Source organism: Catharus ustulatus, chromosome 20 (assembly GCF_009819885.2).
Source record: "Catharus ustulatus isolate bCatUst1 chromosome 20, bCatUst1.pri.v2, whole genome shotgun sequence".
Lineage (NCBI taxonomy): Eukaryota > Metazoa > Chordata > Aves > Passeriformes > Turdidae > Catharus > Catharus ustulatus.
In genome coordinates this window covers 3,313,054-3,330,042 of record NC_046240.1, presented here as the reverse complement: position 1 = coordinate 3,330,042, position 16,989 = coordinate 3,313,054, and the positions used below count along the sequence as shown (strand labels likewise).

At 44.4% G+C, this 16,989-nt stretch overlaps 1 long non-coding RNA gene and 4 other non-coding genes across 13 annotated transcripts; 2 read left to right on the top strand and 3 right to left on the bottom strand.

Annotated features, from left to right (window-relative positions):
* Positions 1–198: 198 nt before the first annotated feature.
* Positions 199–270, bottom strand: TRNAQ-UUG. The gene has a single exon. It is a non-coding gene; the product is annotated as a tRNA-Gln (tRNA).
* A 796-nt stretch (positions 271–1,066) lies between these two features.
* TRNAQ-CUG lies at positions 1,067–1,138 on the bottom strand. The gene has a single exon. It is a non-coding gene; the product is annotated as a tRNA-Gln (tRNA).
* Positions 1,139–2,130: 992 nt separating this feature from the next.
* TRNAM-CAU lies at positions 2,131–2,202 on the bottom strand. Its single transcript has one exon. It is a non-coding gene; the product is annotated as a tRNA-Met (tRNA).
* An 822-nt stretch (positions 2,203–3,024) lies between these two features.
* Positions 3,025–3,131, top strand: LOC117005488. Its single transcript, XR_004419836.1, has one exon. It is a non-coding gene; the product is annotated as a U6 spliceosomal RNA (small nuclear RNA).
* Positions 3,132–7,100: 3,969 nt separating this feature from the next.
* On the top strand, positions 7,101–14,132 carry LOC117005419. 9 transcript variants are annotated; one of them, XR_004419823.2, is made up of 5 exons: positions 7,101–8,269; positions 9,379–9,578; positions 9,963–10,164; positions 10,820–10,891; positions 10,983–14,132. It is a non-coding gene; the product is annotated as an uncharacterized LOC117005419 (long non-coding RNA). The 9 variants fall into 9 exon arrangements; XR_004419821.1 differs by having other exon boundaries at positions 7,102–8,269; positions 10,980–14,132; XR_004419826.1 differs by lacking the exon at positions 10,820–10,891 and having other exon boundaries at positions 7,756–8,269; positions 10,980–11,178; positions 13,922–14,132.
* Positions 14,133–16,989: the final 2,857 nt, after the last annotated feature.

The window sequence follows — 16,989 nt, the reverse complement described above, 5'->3', positions numbered from 1 at the left end:
TTAATGTAAAACAGCATTAATATACACCTAATTTAGAAGTAGTAAGAATTATATAGTGTCTTTTGTCGAATTCACTGTATTGAAGAAAAGTGGGAAGAGCGTGGCACAGCGGAGGTGCAGGACACCCTGTGGGGCTGAGCCGGAGCTTGGGCTCGCTCCGCTCTGTCCCTGCCAGGCACAAAAACACACACCTGGGACAGGTTCTACCGAGATTTGAACTCGGATCGCTGGATTCAAAGTCCAGAGTGCTGACCATTACACCATAGAACCGGGCGGTGCCTCTGCTCTCCGCCAGCCGCCACAATTAATGCACAGCAAACAAATCCCGCTGGGAATTCACTGCCTGTCCTACCTTTATACCTGGGCTGGCCGACGGGAATTTAACACGACCTAAACCTTCGTGTTTGTTCCGAGTTTCTGCGGTATTTGTTGCCTTCACAGAATCACAGAATGGTTTGGGTTGGAAGGGACCTTAAAGGGACACCTTCCACCAGACCAGCATGCTCCGAGCCCTGTCCAACCTGGCCTTGGATGTTGTCAGTGCTGGAGCATGGATCGAGTTTCTCTGGGCACCCTGTGCCAGGGCCTCCCCACCCTCCCAGGGAATAATTTCTTCCCAATATCCCATCTAATCCTCCCTCCGGCAGAGCAAAGCCATTCCCCCTTGTCCTGTCGCTCCAGGCAAACATGACATTGCAGAACATGTCAGAGACACCCCTAAACCTCATCCCTGCAGAGCTCAGCAGCTGCCACCAGCTTTGCTGATGCAGAATTCAGAACTGTGAATCTACACAGGCGATTCAAAGCACAGAAAGAAAACAATAAGCTGTGACATGTCTAAGATTCTTCACATTATTTGTCAGAAAATACAAACCTGGCTGCAATAAATAACACATACAGGGGTGTAATCCCCAGGAAAATCTCGGACTGGTTACTCTTCTACGCTAGATAGGTTTTCCACGAGGCATGGGATGTTTCTGGCATTCTAACAGTCCATGAAAAACGCTTTAAATTCATTTTCCATGGCTGTGAGCAGGAAAGAAACGCGTTTGCGGCAAAAATGTTCAGGTTCCACCGAGATTTGAACTCGGATCGCTGGATTCAGAGTCCAGAGTGCTAACCATTACACCATGGAACCGCACAACACAGCTTACCGAGTCGCGCCATCTGAGCCAAATGCAGACACAAAAAAATCCATCGTTGCATTCGGTTTGTGAACAAAACCCCTGCCTGGTTCTTCTACGTATTCCGCACGTACTCATCCCATGCAGGAACTCCACTGTTTGTTTCACACATTCTGCAGCCCTGAAAACAACGCCCCCTGAGAAGCACTGTGCCATTGAGTTCAGGGAGCCTTTTTCCTCAGATCATGCGATGCAGAGGCCGAATACAGACTTTCAATACCACATGCATTGACTTTTAGGTTTCCACGTTTTTCTATTTTGCTTTCCTGAATTTCGTGCAGAGAGTCTGCCTGCTGTTTGGCATTGTTTGGCATTTAATCCGGCAAAACGGGGAAAAACTATAAATGTGTGCTGAGTTTTCTGATGCCTAATTAAAGCAATGGACCTACAGGAGCACGTCCAGTCGGAGGCATGAAGATGCTCAGAGGAGCATTTCTTCTTTGAGGAAAGGCTGAGAGAGCTGGGGCTGTTCAGCCTGGAGCAGAGAAGGCTCCCGAGGGACCTTGTGACCTTTCAGTATCTAAGGGAGCTTTCTTATGAAAGATAAAGAAGAAACTTTTCAGCACAAGGGTGCTGAGGCACAGGGTGCCCAGAGAGGTGGCAGATGCCCCATCCTTGCAAACATTCGAAGCCAGGTCGGACGGGTCTCTGAGCAACTCGTGTGTCCCCAGCCATGGCAGGGGGTGGGACTAAGTGGTTTTAAAAGATTCCTTTTCACCCAAACCATCCTGTGACTCTACGAGACCTTCAAACGGCACTGGAAGGGCTGTAGGCATCCCACTGCCACCGCTCTGTCCGTCCTTTACTCGCAGCAGCTGCACTGCACGTCGCCAAGATTTTAGGAAAAACAACAGTCCTCGCACCAGCCCCTCCACCGTCCCTCACACCCAAAAACATCCGGCAGAGGACGGGCGCTGTGCCGCGAGGAAAAGGAAAACACGAAGGCTAGCAGAGGATGGTTTCGATCCATCGACCTCTGGGTTATGGGCCCAGCACGCTTCCGCTGCGCCACTCTGCTGCTCGTACCCAACACTGCTCCCGGCCCAGCTTAGAACGGGCAGCACTGCGGAGCCTCCGCTGTCTGCACACACTGTGCGCCCTGCCTGGCCCTGCAGCCACAGCCCCGCTACAGCTGCGTGTTCCGGAGACACACTCCAAATGCATCAGGAGTAAATGTCATAACGTAAAACACAAGTTTCGCCTCAGCAAGGAAGAAGCTCTTCACGCTGAGGGTGGCAGAGCAGTGGAACGGCTGCCCAGGGAGCGGTGGGGTCTCCCTCTCTGCGGACACTCAAACCCACCTGGATGCGTTCCTGTGTCACCTGCCCCAGGTGGCCCTGCCTTGGCGGGGGCTGTGATCTCCACACGGGCCTTCCAACCCGAACGATTCTGTGATCCTGTGAAACGACAAACGGCTTCGGCCACCCGCATATCGCCACAGGTGGGTAATATTAACTAGTTTAGGTCTAAATTAGCGATGCGTCACCTCAGAAAAGCGCCACATTCGCACCTGCGCACATCCCAACCTGCCCCTGAGCCCACCGGGAGTTACCGACACAGAACGGCCCCGCGAGGGGCAGCGGTACCGCCCCGGCCCAGAGTGCTTTGCGTACATTTGCATACCGCGGGGCCGTGTGCATAACGCGGTTAGGGCCGGATTTGGGGTCTGTCCCCCCTCTCTTCGCCGTCTCCTGCCCGCCGAACCCCTCGGTAAGATCGGGGTGCTGTGCACTCTGCTGCTGCTTCCCTGGCACCGCCAGGCTGTCCCACCCACGTCACCCTGACCTTGCAGAGCCTGGGTCCTTGGGGTATAAATACCGACGGGTAAGCGCTCAGATTCGTGCTCGCTTCGGCAGCACATATACTAAAATTGGAACGATACAGAGAAGATTAGCATGGCCCCTGCGCAAGGATGACACGCAAATTCGTGAAGCGTTCCATATTTTTTTCTCCCTCCCATCCAGCCCTCCAAGCCTGGAAGAGGAATTTTAGGGGTGACCACTCTCTCCCTGACAGGTGAGGGTCAGGAGGAGAGCACAGGGCCTGCAGCGGCACCAGGGGAGGTTGAGGTTGCACTCAGGAAGATTTTCTTCATGATTAAACACCAGAATGGGCTGCCCAGGGTGGAGTCACCATCCCTGCAGTGCTACAGAAACAGCTGGACACTGCAGTCAGTGCCATGGGCTGGTTGACAAGGCGGTGTTTGGTCCCAGGGTGGGCACAGTGATCTCAGAGTTTTTCCCAGTGCAGCTGGTTCTGTGATTCTGTGAGCCCCTTGTGGCACAGCACCAGAGCCCCAGAGACACAGCCAGGATAACAGCGAGTCCCTCACTCCTCTCCTGCTGCTCTGGTGCCCAGGCCCCGCTGGCCCTGAAGGCACGAGGATGTGTCAGTGCCTTGGGAGGGTGTGTGACCCTGCCAGGCTCCTCACTGACTGCACACAACATTTCTCCCCACGAGAGCCAGAGCCTCAGGGCTGTACCCTGGCTGGGCCCAGAAGTTTCCTTAGTCCATGCAAGGCCTGCAGTAACAAATTCACTGTGGTTGCTGCAGAGAATTGACTCACAAATGAGAGCATTTGTCCTGACCTTTCTGGCCCTGCAGGGACTCACCTCCAGATGTGGGTTGTGGTGCTGCCACAGGTTAGTGTAGTGCCTTTTTGTATTTCATCTCCTCATTATCCTTTGCTTCCTCTGCAGGCAGCACAGCGCAGGTTCTGGCACTGCCAGGCTCTCCTGACCACTGCACATGCCAAAGATGGGCATTCTCTATTTATCACTATTTCCTTCTGAGGACTGTCTCCCCAAAATGGTTTTATTTTCATGCAGGGTGCCTTAAGCCAAGCAGTGGGACTCTGCTCCACAGCACAGCAAATCCCCCTGGGCATTGCTCCTTCCACGATGGAAGGACTAGTTCTTGCTCAAGGACTGCACATTCTGTAATTTGCCTTCTTTTTCCACACGATGGGATCTCACTCTTGTGGCATTCAGGGCTGGCTACCAAAAGAACAGGAGAAGATCTGCAAAAAGAGCAGCACTGAAGGCACAGGTACAACCCAGAGTTACCAGGAGCCAAAAGTTTGAGTTCCTTTGCCTAGAGGGCGAGTAGCCAAGCACTGAATGAAGATGGATTGCTCCTCTTAAAGATCTACAGCTTCTGTAAGGAAAGGAGAGTTATTTTTGGAAGGTCTTTTATGAAGAGACAGTGCTTTTTTGGCTTTGGCATTGGGGATTTTGTTTTAATTCAGCCTGAATCCTGTGATGAGGTGAGTGAAGCTAAATAAGGTGGATGCTTTTTGAAAGAAAAAAGCAGAACAGAGGCAGATGGTGAGGGGGAGAAAGTAAAAATAGGAAACATGAAACAAATATATTGTTAGAGATGCCATTTTTCTGTAGTAAAAATGCTTCAGCTTCTTGGCTTGACTCTGACTTTTTTTTTTTTTTTTTTTTTTACTTCATGTTTTCTGCATGTTTTATTGCATATTAGGTATCACACTGCATAATTCAGTTTCTTTCTCAAATAAACGATTATTAATTGTTTTTAGATATTATGGTAACAGATAAAAGAAGGAAATTAGGAAACTCATGTGAAAGAATTTAAATGGTAACAGATAAAAGAAGGAAATTAGGAAACTCATGTGAAAGAATTTAAATGTGATGAATCATCCAACCTCAGCAGCGAACACTAAATGTGAGGAATTCTACTTTGGATTTTACTTGGATTTACTGCTCAAGGTGCAGTCAGAGTGCAGCTCTTGACTTCACTTTCCTTAAAATCTCTTAGAACAAAGTAGCTCCTGTGTTGTATCATGAAGGCCCAAATGACCAGGAGCTCAGTTTGGAAATGAGTGTGCTAACCTTAACTGTGTGTCAATTTATCTTTTATATTCTGTTCTTAACAATTTGAGGTGCTCTGAAAGCACTAAGGACAAGCAAAGTCTCCTGCTGGAATGAATCATGTGGTGATAAACCCTGTTGTTTTCAGTTTTCAGCTTTATTCTTATTTCTATTGATTAAATAGTTGCTTTGATTCTGTTTTGGGTTAGAAACAGCCTGCTTACAAGATGAGAGATGGTCTTTGGGGGACTGATTCATGTTCCTGCTGTGCTGTGTCCTTTACTGAGGTGTCAGGATTGCACTGGAACATGGAAATAAATGGCTTTGTGCCAGTGTCATAGCTCCCTTTCTATCTAGCAATAACAATTATGTAACAAAAGCAAAAAGCAAAGACTCCCTAAAGAAGGACATTATGAAGTCCAAAATATTAAGAGGGGTCTAAAAGGAATTCTGTTCCTGAGGTGTAGGTCTTCTCACACCTGCTTAATGAAATGGTTTGGAGTCACCCTCATCTTCCAAGTCCTTAAATCGTGGATAATTGGAATCTGGGAGAAAATCCAGTGAAAGGGCTGAGCTTGCCATGCCTTCTAGAAACAGGATACTTGGCTAGACCAGCTTGGTCTCTGTGAGGGTTTTATCCCATTACAGACACATTAATTACTGTATGAAGATTGTGTTGGCATTTCCAGGGAGCAGTCTCTCAATCCCATCTCACAAATACTCATAAAACACAAGATCAGTGGGGTACTTAGACATGTTCCTGGGTTAACTGATGGCTCTTGTAGCAACACATTTTGAAATGAAAATTACACCTCAGGAGGCAGAAGGCTTCTGGGGTTTGTAAGGTGCATTACTGCCATGCTGGCAGCTGGAAGCTAAACAAGATGTTTGCTCTGCAAACTACTGAGCACAGTGAAATATTCATCAGCAGAAAGGTGATAGTACAGCCAGGATTTTCTGTTGATGGAAGGGGAGAGAGTGAGTTGATGTAGCTGTGAGACTGCCATGCAAATCTCTACAAATACATATGTAAATATATATATAAAAACTTCTGAACTTCCTTCCTATGTGGCCACAGTTTGGGGTTAGGAGGAGGCAGACTCTGCACCTGGTGCCCTCAGTTCCTCTGTGCATTGCTGTGAAGAACAAACCCTCACCTTTGGGGCCTGGGGAATTGGCTTTGGAATTTCATTCCTGAGTAGCAGCTGCTGCTTTGTCAGACACAATTCCATGCACCAGGAATGCTGCTCATTTTGGGACCTGTGTGAAACTACTCAGAGGCAAAATACTCACCTTGCTGACAGGGATGTCCAGGTGGTAAACCAACATTAATACAAATATTGGTGGCACTGAAAGCATTCCTGTTTGTCACACAGGCAGGATCAGCTCAAGCAGCCGAAATAAACACTGGCTGGCAGATCCTAATGAGATGAAAAGAAAAAACAAAAACAAAAAAAGCCCTCACAAAAATGGCAAATATACATTAACTTAAGGGCTTTGAAATTTTTTCTTAGGTAGTAATTAGTTTTTGAGGACACTGACACTGTTTTTACATGCTATTTTTAACTTGCATGCACAACAGCAGTAGCTTGCTTGACTTAGTAGGCATAAAAGGTGGGTTGCTGCATAACTGCTTTTGTTTCCAAATTACTTGGTAGAACTAAATGTTGTTTGCACCCCCTTGCTTCTCCCAGCAGCTTTGTGATTTCAAAATAAACAGGAACCTTAAGCACACAACAGGTTTTGGTGTTAACACAATTCTGTTCTTGGGAATGTGGATCTAGTTACACAAACAATAACTATATTTGTGAAGGCAATCAGAAAAACTAAATATGAAAAGCCTCTAAAACAGTCCTATTTACTTGGAACAGTATCACCAAGAAGATATTTTATAGAAATAATGGTAAATTATGAGAAATTATATCTAAATTAAATGAGCAAAGTGCAAGGGATTATCTTTATATACATGTATCACTGAGAATTTGGGTTATTTTGAGCAAAACTGTAACTAAGCTACAATAATTATTTTAAATTTTACTTCTCTGCTAACTCACACAATAAAATGTACTATGAAAATCTGCTCACGGGCTGAAGATGTAAATGATAAAAGACAAAGACAGATTTCAGGAAGTGATGGCTCTTTTCTCCAGTTCTTTATTTTCAAGTTATGTAAATGTTAGACAACAAACCAAAAAAATTGTTTTGGCTATTCAGCTGATTCAGAAAATGCAGATAAATATTTTTACAAGTCTTCAGTCACCTACTAATTCTTGAGCCAACTTGAGTTGCTACTGTGACTCTACCAAAGCTGACAGCAGAAATGATAAAAAACAAATTGGCAGGTATGATTGTCCCTGTCTTTTTTAGATAAAATTATCCACATATTGCTGGCTAACTTGGTCTGAGTTTTTAGTTATTTATTTTAAAATGCAGGCTCTGTCACCAGGAACGTGTGGAAGTGCCAAGGACCTGGTGGAATGCAGGTTATACATGTGACACTTATAACAACACACTGTGACAACAGGCATTGCAAATTCTCACTGCATTTTCTTCCTCTTGTTATCACATTTCAACAGGTAGGACACATTTCAAACATTTTCTGCTCTTTAGAGCAAAATTCGAGTTTTGTCTCTGAATCTGGCCTTTCAGAAGGCAAGACAACCACACAGTATTTTGGATATTCTTCCTGGGAATTGCTGCTTGGGAAAACAGCAGATTTTTTTTTTATTGTGCATAACACAAGTAATTAAAATTTGTTATTAAGCAAATATTTTTAGAAAAACAAAACATGCTGGGTTGGTTCTTCCTCTGAGCTTCAGTGAAGGGCTGAGAACAGTTTTTACCTGAGCGCACTGGCTGCTCTCTCAGAACAGGTTTCGAGTCATTGCCCCGGTTTAACACCTAAAACCCACTTTTCAGCCTTTTTCATTAAAACCGATTTTTGAGCCTTTTTCCTTAAAGCCGAGCCCCTCCCACCTGGCGTGTGCCCGCGCCATCAGCGCGCGCCGCCGGTCACGTGGCCCTTGTTTACCTCGGGCCGCTCCGAGGTGGCGGCGCCGCGGCGAGTGAGGGAGCGACAGAGCGGCCCCGACAGATAGACAGACACACACCGACCGACAGAGAGACCCCGACCGGGGCAGCGAGACATCGGCGTGGGGAAAGGGCGTACCCCGCAGGGCGGTGTGAGGTGCGCTTGTCCCCCCTCAGGAGCGGCGGCAAGGACTGGTGTCCCCTCAGGAGTGCCATGAGGTGGGAATGTGGGTGTCTGTGTCTGTCCTAGCCCCAGCAGCGGTGTGAGGGGGAATGGCCCCTCCCCTCCCTTCAGGAGCGGCGTGAGATGGGAATAGCAGCGCCTCAGGAGCGGGGACAGGGGCTGGTGTCCCCTCAGGAGCGGCATGAGGCGGGAATGGCCCGGCGCCTCCCCTCAGGTGTAGCTTGAGGCGGGAATGGCCCCTCCTTTCTGAGGCGGGCATGTCCCCTCCCCTCAGGAGCGGTGTGGGGTGGGAATGTTCTCTCGCATCCCCTCAGGTGCGGCGTGAGGCGGGAATGTGTGTGTCCCAGGAAAGGTGTGAGGCGGGAATGTCCCTTCCTCTAAGGAAAAGTGTGAGGCGGGAATGGCCCCTCCCCTGAGGAGCGGTGCGAGGCGGGAATGGCCTGGCCCTTCCTCTCCCCTCAGGTGCAGCGTGAGGCGGGAATGTCCTCTCTCCTCTTCTCCCCTCAGGTGCGGTATGAGGCGGGAATGCCCTCTCCCCTCCCCTCAGGTGCGGTGTGAGGCGGGAATGCCCTCTCCCCTCCCCTCAGGTGCGGTATGAGGCGGGAATGCCCTCTCCCCTCTTCTCCCCTCTTCTCCCCTCAGGTGCGGTATGAGGCGGGAATGGCTCCTCTTTTCCCTGAGGCGGGCATGTTCCTCCCTCCTCAGGTGCGGCGTGAGGCGGGAGTGTCCCCTCTCCTCAGGAGTGGGGTGGGAATGTTCTCTCTCCTCCCCTCAGGAGCGGTGTGAGGTGGGAATGTCCCCTCCCCTCAGGAGCGGTTTGAGGCGGCCATGTCCCCTCCTCTCAGGAGCGGTGTGGGGTGGGAATGTTCTCTCCCCTCCCCTCAGGAGCGCTGTGCGGGACTGTCCCGCAGCCCTTTACCGTGTTCCTACTGGAAGCATCCCCGTTCTCAGCCGCTGCTACCGCGGAGGGACGCCGAGGGGGAGGACGTGAGCGAGTGGGTGCGGGTCTGGAGACATCGGTGCAGGGCTGCAGCGGAGGAGCCAGAGGTGCTCGGCTATCAGTCCTCTGTGCTGGCCCAGGGCACTGAGGTACCTACCGGCTGTTCCGAGCTGCCTCTCAATAAATCCTCTCCTTTAATTCCAGGCTCACCATGGCCCTGCCAGCGAAGAGGTGTGGAAGGCCCCCAGTGTTGTCTTTTCTGGAAAAGAAAAAGAGAAAGCAAAGTCTTGATAGAAGAGGAAAACAAGGATTTATGTGGGAAGTCTCATTGACTGGTGGCTGACACTTAAGGAAAAGTTGAATTTGAGAAATGATGCAGAAGTTGCAGCGTTTTTACCAGATTTGTGAGTAGATTGTCATGGTGCTCCTCTGTTTACTAATACCAAGTAAATAATTCTGAGTGTTGATACCAATTGTGTCTTGACCCGTTGTCAAAAGCTCCACTCTGCCTCTCTCTGGGGGTGTGAGAAGAATCACTGGGAAGGAAGAAAAAGCATTGTCAGTTAGCTCTCCTTTAATAGCAGCAGATGGAACGTTGGTACTGTCCTGTTCTTACTTGGGAAGGGTGGATGAAATATTTTTCTTGCTTGAAAGACTGTAACTGGCATTTAAAAATAATGAGGTAGAAATTATATATAAAAAGGAAATTATACAGCTATTTTTAGTTAAATTGAAGACTTTAAATCTTTCATAGAAGGTTTTGTGTCTTTGTTTTCTTGTTTGTATAGCTGAGCACATGCCACTACTGCAGATGAAACAGAGGCAGAACTTCTTTGCAGAAGAAGAGTTTCAGCTTGGGTTGTATTTGCAGGTATGACAATGATGACCAGCTGCCTAAAGAATCTGTGTGTTCTGGATTCAGAGACATGAGAATTGTAACTGTGAAAGAGGAGCGAGAGTTGCCAGGGGACTGCACATTGACAAGGACAGGTGACACATTAGTGATACTGTGGTTTTTTGCATGTTTCTCATTTGAAAATATTTCAAATTTATTTTATTTCCACATTAATTTTGTTTATTAGAAACTCATTTATACTCTGCTTTATTATCTAAAAGCATCTTGGTACATAATGGATGGTCTAGTCCTTCTGAGGCAAGAATCTTTAAGAGATAGTGGAAAATTTGTAAAATACCTCAGAGTACAAGCAGCAAGCCCAGTGATGCCTTCCTTAGTTGTGTGCAGGTTCATGAGTGAACAGGGAAATAGCCAGTGCTTCACATGTGTCCCCATCAGCAGTTAGGCTTTTACAGTACTGCAGGCAAGTGCAACTGCATGTGCTTTAACCTTTCTCAAAAGAAAGATGTTTCATTGGTGACCAAATGATGTTGCACACCAAGTGATGTGTTAAATTATCTAAAACGGTGCTGTGCTCAGCGAGGCCACCCCACCATCGACTGCTGGTGTCTGTTACTGCAATGTCTGTAGTAACTGGGGCATTCCCAGTTCAGATCAGAGGAGCCTCCAATAGGTTTGCTTGTCCAGTACTTTTGCTTTAGGTTTTGATTATCCACATTAATTACTGAATAATTAATCCATGTCTTAGTTTTTTGACCTTTAAAAAACTGTATATTTTAATGTGTACAGGGAGACACAGAGACCATAGGACATTGCACTGGCATTGCATGATGTGTCCAAACCCCTTGCCAATATGGTCAAGTATGTCAAGTACCATGTTTGTCTGATTCTTGTCATCCACTGTGGTTTTCCTTGTGGCTTTCCTAATTGTTCTTACTTTTGGTTTTAGCAGGTGAACAAGTTGGTGTTCAAAAATCAATTCTATGGCAGAGAAGAATCCTTGGAAGCTAGGTCAGGAGCAAATAAATACCAGTGCTGATGAAGCTGGAGAATTCAAGTACATTCTTCAAAACAGCATTTTTCTCTGGCACTATAATTTTAGTTTGGAGTGCAGTAGTAACTGAATTCCTGGAACTGATTTGATACAGGTGAGGCAGTTTGTGTTTTAACTGATTGCTTACTTCAGCCTTCTGAGATGCAAGAAATATTGTGAATAGTTGTTTGGTATGAAAACAACTTTGTTGCCCTAAAAGGTAAGGTGGTGAGGCTTTGAAAGAGTCTGATGAGATCAGTATCTCAGTTCTGAATCCCACCAAGTACATCAAATGCTGGACAAATGATCAGCCATGTACACAGTGGTAATTGTACAAGGCTAAGGAGCAGCAGCTGCCTGAGGGTAAGGAGATTCAAAAACAAGAGGAGTTTATTGAGACAGAGATCCTAGGGCATGCTGTATTATTCCAGGGAATATTTACCTACCAGGAGTAGTTGTATAACTTCACTATGAGGAAAATGGTTTGTGTTTCAGTGTGTGAACACCCCATCAAAGGGTTTGTCTTTCACTCACAGGACAGCAGTGAGTAAAGTGCTGATGTCACTGAGGTTCTTACGGACTGGGGGATGTCCACACAGGGGTCAGGTCAGTTGCCCAAAGTCCTGTTGGTAGCTGAATTTGCATATTAAAAGTAAGATCAAACTCAGTTGCTAACTGAGTGTTTTTAGAAATCTGGGCAGATAGAAAATAGTGAATTTTCTTCAGAAAGGAGCAGTGCTTTTGTTAATGTATGCTTCTTGTTTTCAAAGGTGTGGTACTGCACTTCCTATTGAAGGGAGGCGATGCAGGCAGGTATTTCCTGCTTTGCAGGCACTTGGCTGTCGTGTTTTCCTCTTGTTGCTTTGGGCTTTACCAAGTATGTCTTCTCATTCTGTGCTTGTAAGGGTCAGGAAAACAACAAGGTCTTATTGTAGGTGCTTTATTAGCACATTCAGTATTAATAATCATAAAGCAGCTGTTGTATTCTAGGCTTTTTATTCTTGAATCTAGTTTTGGGTTGGCCAAACACCAGTTATTAAGGAATTTCACACATCAAAGACATTGTAGGAAGAGCACTTAATTTCAGCTTCATTGGTGGCTTAATGTTTGGTTTCTGGCTTGGTTTTGGAGCCTGATGACACTGGCTTTCAGCAGTTGTAGAGAATTAAGTTGATGGAGAAGCAGTGAGGGAGTCAAGTGACTTCAAGATTCTTGCCAGATGAAATGGAATGGCTTTTTGAGTTGTGGCTATTGTGAGGAGTTGGCAGGTTGATATAACAGGAAGGAAAAAATGTACAGAAATTCTGATTTCAAGGGGCATTAGCAGGGCCAAGCCAACTGGAAGGGTTACCAGCCCACATCCAGTAAGGTTTCTGAAGACAATCCTTCTCCAATGCTGCTTTTGTTATTAGCATCTAACTTTAACATTTGGAATATAACCAAGCTAATTTAAAGTTCTTTTTCTGGTTTACGTGTAACAATTACAAAGCTGTCAAAGCAGGTAATAAACAATCTTTTCTAAAATACATGTTATTTGCTCTAACATTGAAAAGTGATGAGTCAAAGTAGTTGAATGGGGTTTTTTGAGGAAGCATTGAGAAATTTGAAATACTTTCACTGTTGTAGTAGTTGAATGACAGGGATTCAAAAATTCCTTTACCTGTGTTAATAAGACAGATTCTCATGGTAGAACTGTTCCAGGGGGTTGGAACAAGATCTTTAAGGTCCCTTCCAGCCCAAACCTTTCTGTGATTCTGTCAACTGGCTTTCTTGGAATTTGATTATGGGCTGTATCTTTTTTTTCCCCCCTCAATTCAGTAAAAATGAAACAGAATACAAATACAAAACAGATGCTCAGAAGTTTCACAGCAGTTCAGTGAGGAAGAGGAAACGTGCAGTAGGATGAATTGGTGTCAGTCAGTAACAAATGTTGAGTTGGGAAGCCCCAGCTTTGTGGGAGGCTTCAGCCTGTCCCTGTCTCTCCTAAAATGGCACTGGCAGCACCTTTTGTAATGATTTTTGCTGCACAGCTTTCCTCATAGCTGTGGGACTTTGCAAGACTCTGTGTTGCAGGACTTCTCTTCATCTTGAGTAATGTGTTCTCTGAAAAGCCGTGTGATTACTGTCCAGACAAGGCAGTTGTAAAGTGCAGTTTCCTTGGAAAGCAAATAAACAATCTCAAGAGAAGGTCCAGCAAGCTGTTAATGCTGAAGACTTGCCATGACAAAGGTGAACAGCTGAGGAGTTTCTTAGAAGCAGGAAAGTAGAAGTTAAATTTAGAAGAAAAAGAAAAAAAAAATATAACCTGCTTGGTAGGGCAGCTTCCTGTGCTCTCCAAACAAATCAATTTTCAGTGCCTTGTTTTGACTAGTTGGAATTTTTAATTGGCCTAAAAGATTCTGTATGTACTGTTTTTCATCTTTAGTGTTTGTAGTTTGTTTTTAATTAAAGAAGAAAGAAAAAAACCAAAAACAACCACCCCTCACCCCTGACAAACCACAGCCTGTGGTTGTTTCACTAAAGTGACTTCAAAGGGACTGTAACACAGCTTTTCCTTGCAGACAACTGAGTGGTTAGTTTCAGACAAATAATTTATTGTAATGCTGAGTGTTGGTCTGCATTTCACTATAATGAAACCTCTGTTTATATATCATGGAACATACCATGTTGGTCTCTTCATGTGTATTGCATGTAGAAAAGCACAAATGCACTTCCTGTGATATTTCCTCTTATTTCCAAGTTACAGAATTGGATTAAGGGAATGCACTTCCCTAGACATAATGAAACAATACAAACTTATTTCATGTTTAGGTATTTGAATGTCATATTGTAACTGTTATTACTGTGTTGCTTTTCAGGGGAGCAGCAAGAAGAAAATCAAGCTCTTGCCTAACAATACAGGGGCAGTTTTTACTCCATTTTGATTTTGCTATGAGGTTATTGTGAGCTGTAAAGGATTACAGTAAGTTGTGTGAAATTCCATGTTTTGTTGAACAACACATTAAACTTAATTACCTAAAGTTTTGCTGTGTTATGTTAATGTTAATAAAGTGTGTGGGGTGGATTATTTCCCTGGGAGAGTCTGTGCAGAGTTCTCTGAGGTGCAACAAAAAAGGACAAGCCAAAGGTCTCATGGTATTGCTAAACTTAGTTAGAATTTAATAACTTTTTGTAGGTTTTCTTAATTACTGAGTTCCTTACATTTTATTTAAAACTCAGAAACAATATTCTAGTGTCAGTTGCAGCATCAAGTGTGCTTCCATCTGAATGTGTTTCTTGGAATGCTTTTCTTTAGGGAACAAATTTAACATATCCCATATATTGGAAGGCATTTGTGCAGTTGATCGATGCCCTGAAAGATGATGGGTAAAAATGCTGGACTGTAGATTGTGTTGTGTTTGTGCCTTTGAAAAAATGAGTAACTGAGATCAGCCACTCTGGTGCTTATCTAAAATCTTTTGTGATTGAAGCATTTGATATTTTGCTTTGGCTTTTGATAGTACAAAAGCTGATATGTGATGCATCTTAATTATTTTCTTCTGGAACAGAGATGAAATAAGTGGAGTGCTTTCAGTAACTGAAGTTCTACAGAACAGTGTTGGCGGTTCTGTTTTGTAGTTACCAAGTGTGAGTAATCCTGGAAAGGTTTTGAACCAAGAAGCTGAGGTTGGTGCAGTATTCTGGTTATTCAGTGTATGGTTGTCAGAAGCACAGAAACTTCAGTTCTTTGCTTTTAACTCTTTTTTTCTTTAACCACACACTTGCATAAGCTTTCAGGTCTTGATCTTACAGTAGTCAAGCCAGCTGGGCTTTCCCACCAACCTACACCAGAACAGCCTCTCTGTGGGGAGAAATTCCCCTAATTAGGTCATTATACTCTGCAGTCAGTTTTTTAAATGAGCTCTTTCACTGGCTGTAAGAAACTGCTGTTGCTCTTAAATATTATCTTGGTGAAGTATCTGAACTCAATGTTGCTTTATGAACAATAGATTTTTTTCTAAATGTTGTACAGATAGATCTTAGAAAAAAGTTGAGAAGGCAGTTTTTTGAGACTTTCTCAAAATGAAAATGCCACTTCCTCTGTATTTATGTTCTCTATTTGCTCTGCACCTTTCAGATTTTTCTTTGACTTCCAAACATTGAGTCATGTAAATAACTCAGTTTGGCTCACAGAAGAAATGTGTCTGGTGACACTTGTTCTCAGTGAAGTGTCTTCCAGTGCTCTCAGATTTTTGATTGTTGGTGTCGTTACAATGAGGATTCAGCCTTCCATTACATTTCCCCCAAAAAATCTTCAAGATCAGAAGAATCCACAACTGTGTCACATTCTCTGCCAGTTCAACCTTGTTCTTGTGCCTTTTTAAATGCACACTGCAAATATTTTTATTATGTAGTGACTTACTGCCAGTACCTGATATCTTGAGTTGCACTCATCATGTAAATTACTGGGAGAATGATTATTCTTGTCCATAGTATTGGAATATAGCACCATTCATCCCACACCTTCCATTGCACTGGCACTTCATGCTGAAGAAAAATCAATAGAAAGTAGACTTCCAAACATTTCCTTTTGTAATGTTCTAATGTGACAGATATCTGGGTTGCTACATGAGCACATGCTTTAGAATATCTGACTTCTGTAGAACAGAATATTGTCATTGTTACTTTCCAGTAAAGTTAGCAGAATGGTGAATGGAAATGGTTCTGAAACAAGGTGCTTGCTTCTGGGGGATGTGATGAGCAGTGGCTCTGCTTTAGTCAAAATGACCAAGTAAAGCTTTCTGCTCCTGAGGGTCTGTGGGAATTGTGCAATTTGACTATGTTCAGATGTCAGAGCTGAACCCATAAGAATCACTTACCCTCTTACTCCCATGGCACATTTAAAATGTGCATTTAGGAGAATTCCTTTAAGCAGAACCCTAAGTTGTGCTGATGGCAGTACTGAATACTTAGGGCATAAACTTGTAAAGTTAAATGAGAAAATTTTCTGTACAGATTTGTAGTGGAAGACAAATAGCAGCTGTAGGAACCACTGACTTTCAGTTTTGTTTTGTGTTTGTGAGGTGGACTTACTGTGCTAGTTGGTTTCCTTAGAACTGTGGATCTATCAAATCTTTTGAAATGTGAGTATTTACATACATAAACCAGGAAACTTCATCCAAATAAGGGCTGTTCTGTGTTGAACTTAAATTTCATACCCTTAGTTAAAGAATTGAAATTACAGTGCACTGGTTTTCATAGTATTAACTTAGTGTTCTGTTACTTTGCCTTCACAAGAAGCTATTTTCTAAAATCACAATAACTGCAGTTGTGCTTTTAGCTCACATAATGTGGTATCACCTGAAAACTTGGTGTGTCTTGCTGGGGAAAGGTAGTCTGGCCTATATTGGGATTTACTTTCATAGTGAAAAACACCTACAAAACAGAAGGGAAAATTGTTTAAAATAGCTCTTGCAGGTTTCTTGGTGAAATAAGGAGTTTTGCAGATCATCACAGACCCACTGGAGAGACATGAGATACTGGAGCTGGGTACTTAAAGAAACTGTTTCAATGCCCTGTTTCCTTGGCATTTCACATTGCTGCTTCATTCTCTGGCTCTTTTCTTACTCTGAATGCTTGCAAGTCTGTAAAGCTTGATCAGACAAGAGGAATGCTTCACTGAGGCACATTATTTAAGAATATATCAGGGATGCAGGAACCTAGTTTTATCCTGAATTCTTCAGGCTTAGTAGCTCAACAAAGGTTTTATCTTGTGCTAAAATTAAAATAAATTTGAAATACAACTTTTATAAGCCATGATAATTTTCTGATTTAATGGTATGAAATACTGTCATCAGTGTGATGATGCTTGTTGCTACTTCTGCAAGAGGCTTTCACGTCCTGTCTCTGCTAGTGAGGAGCCTTTTGGGCTTCTAAATCAAGAGCC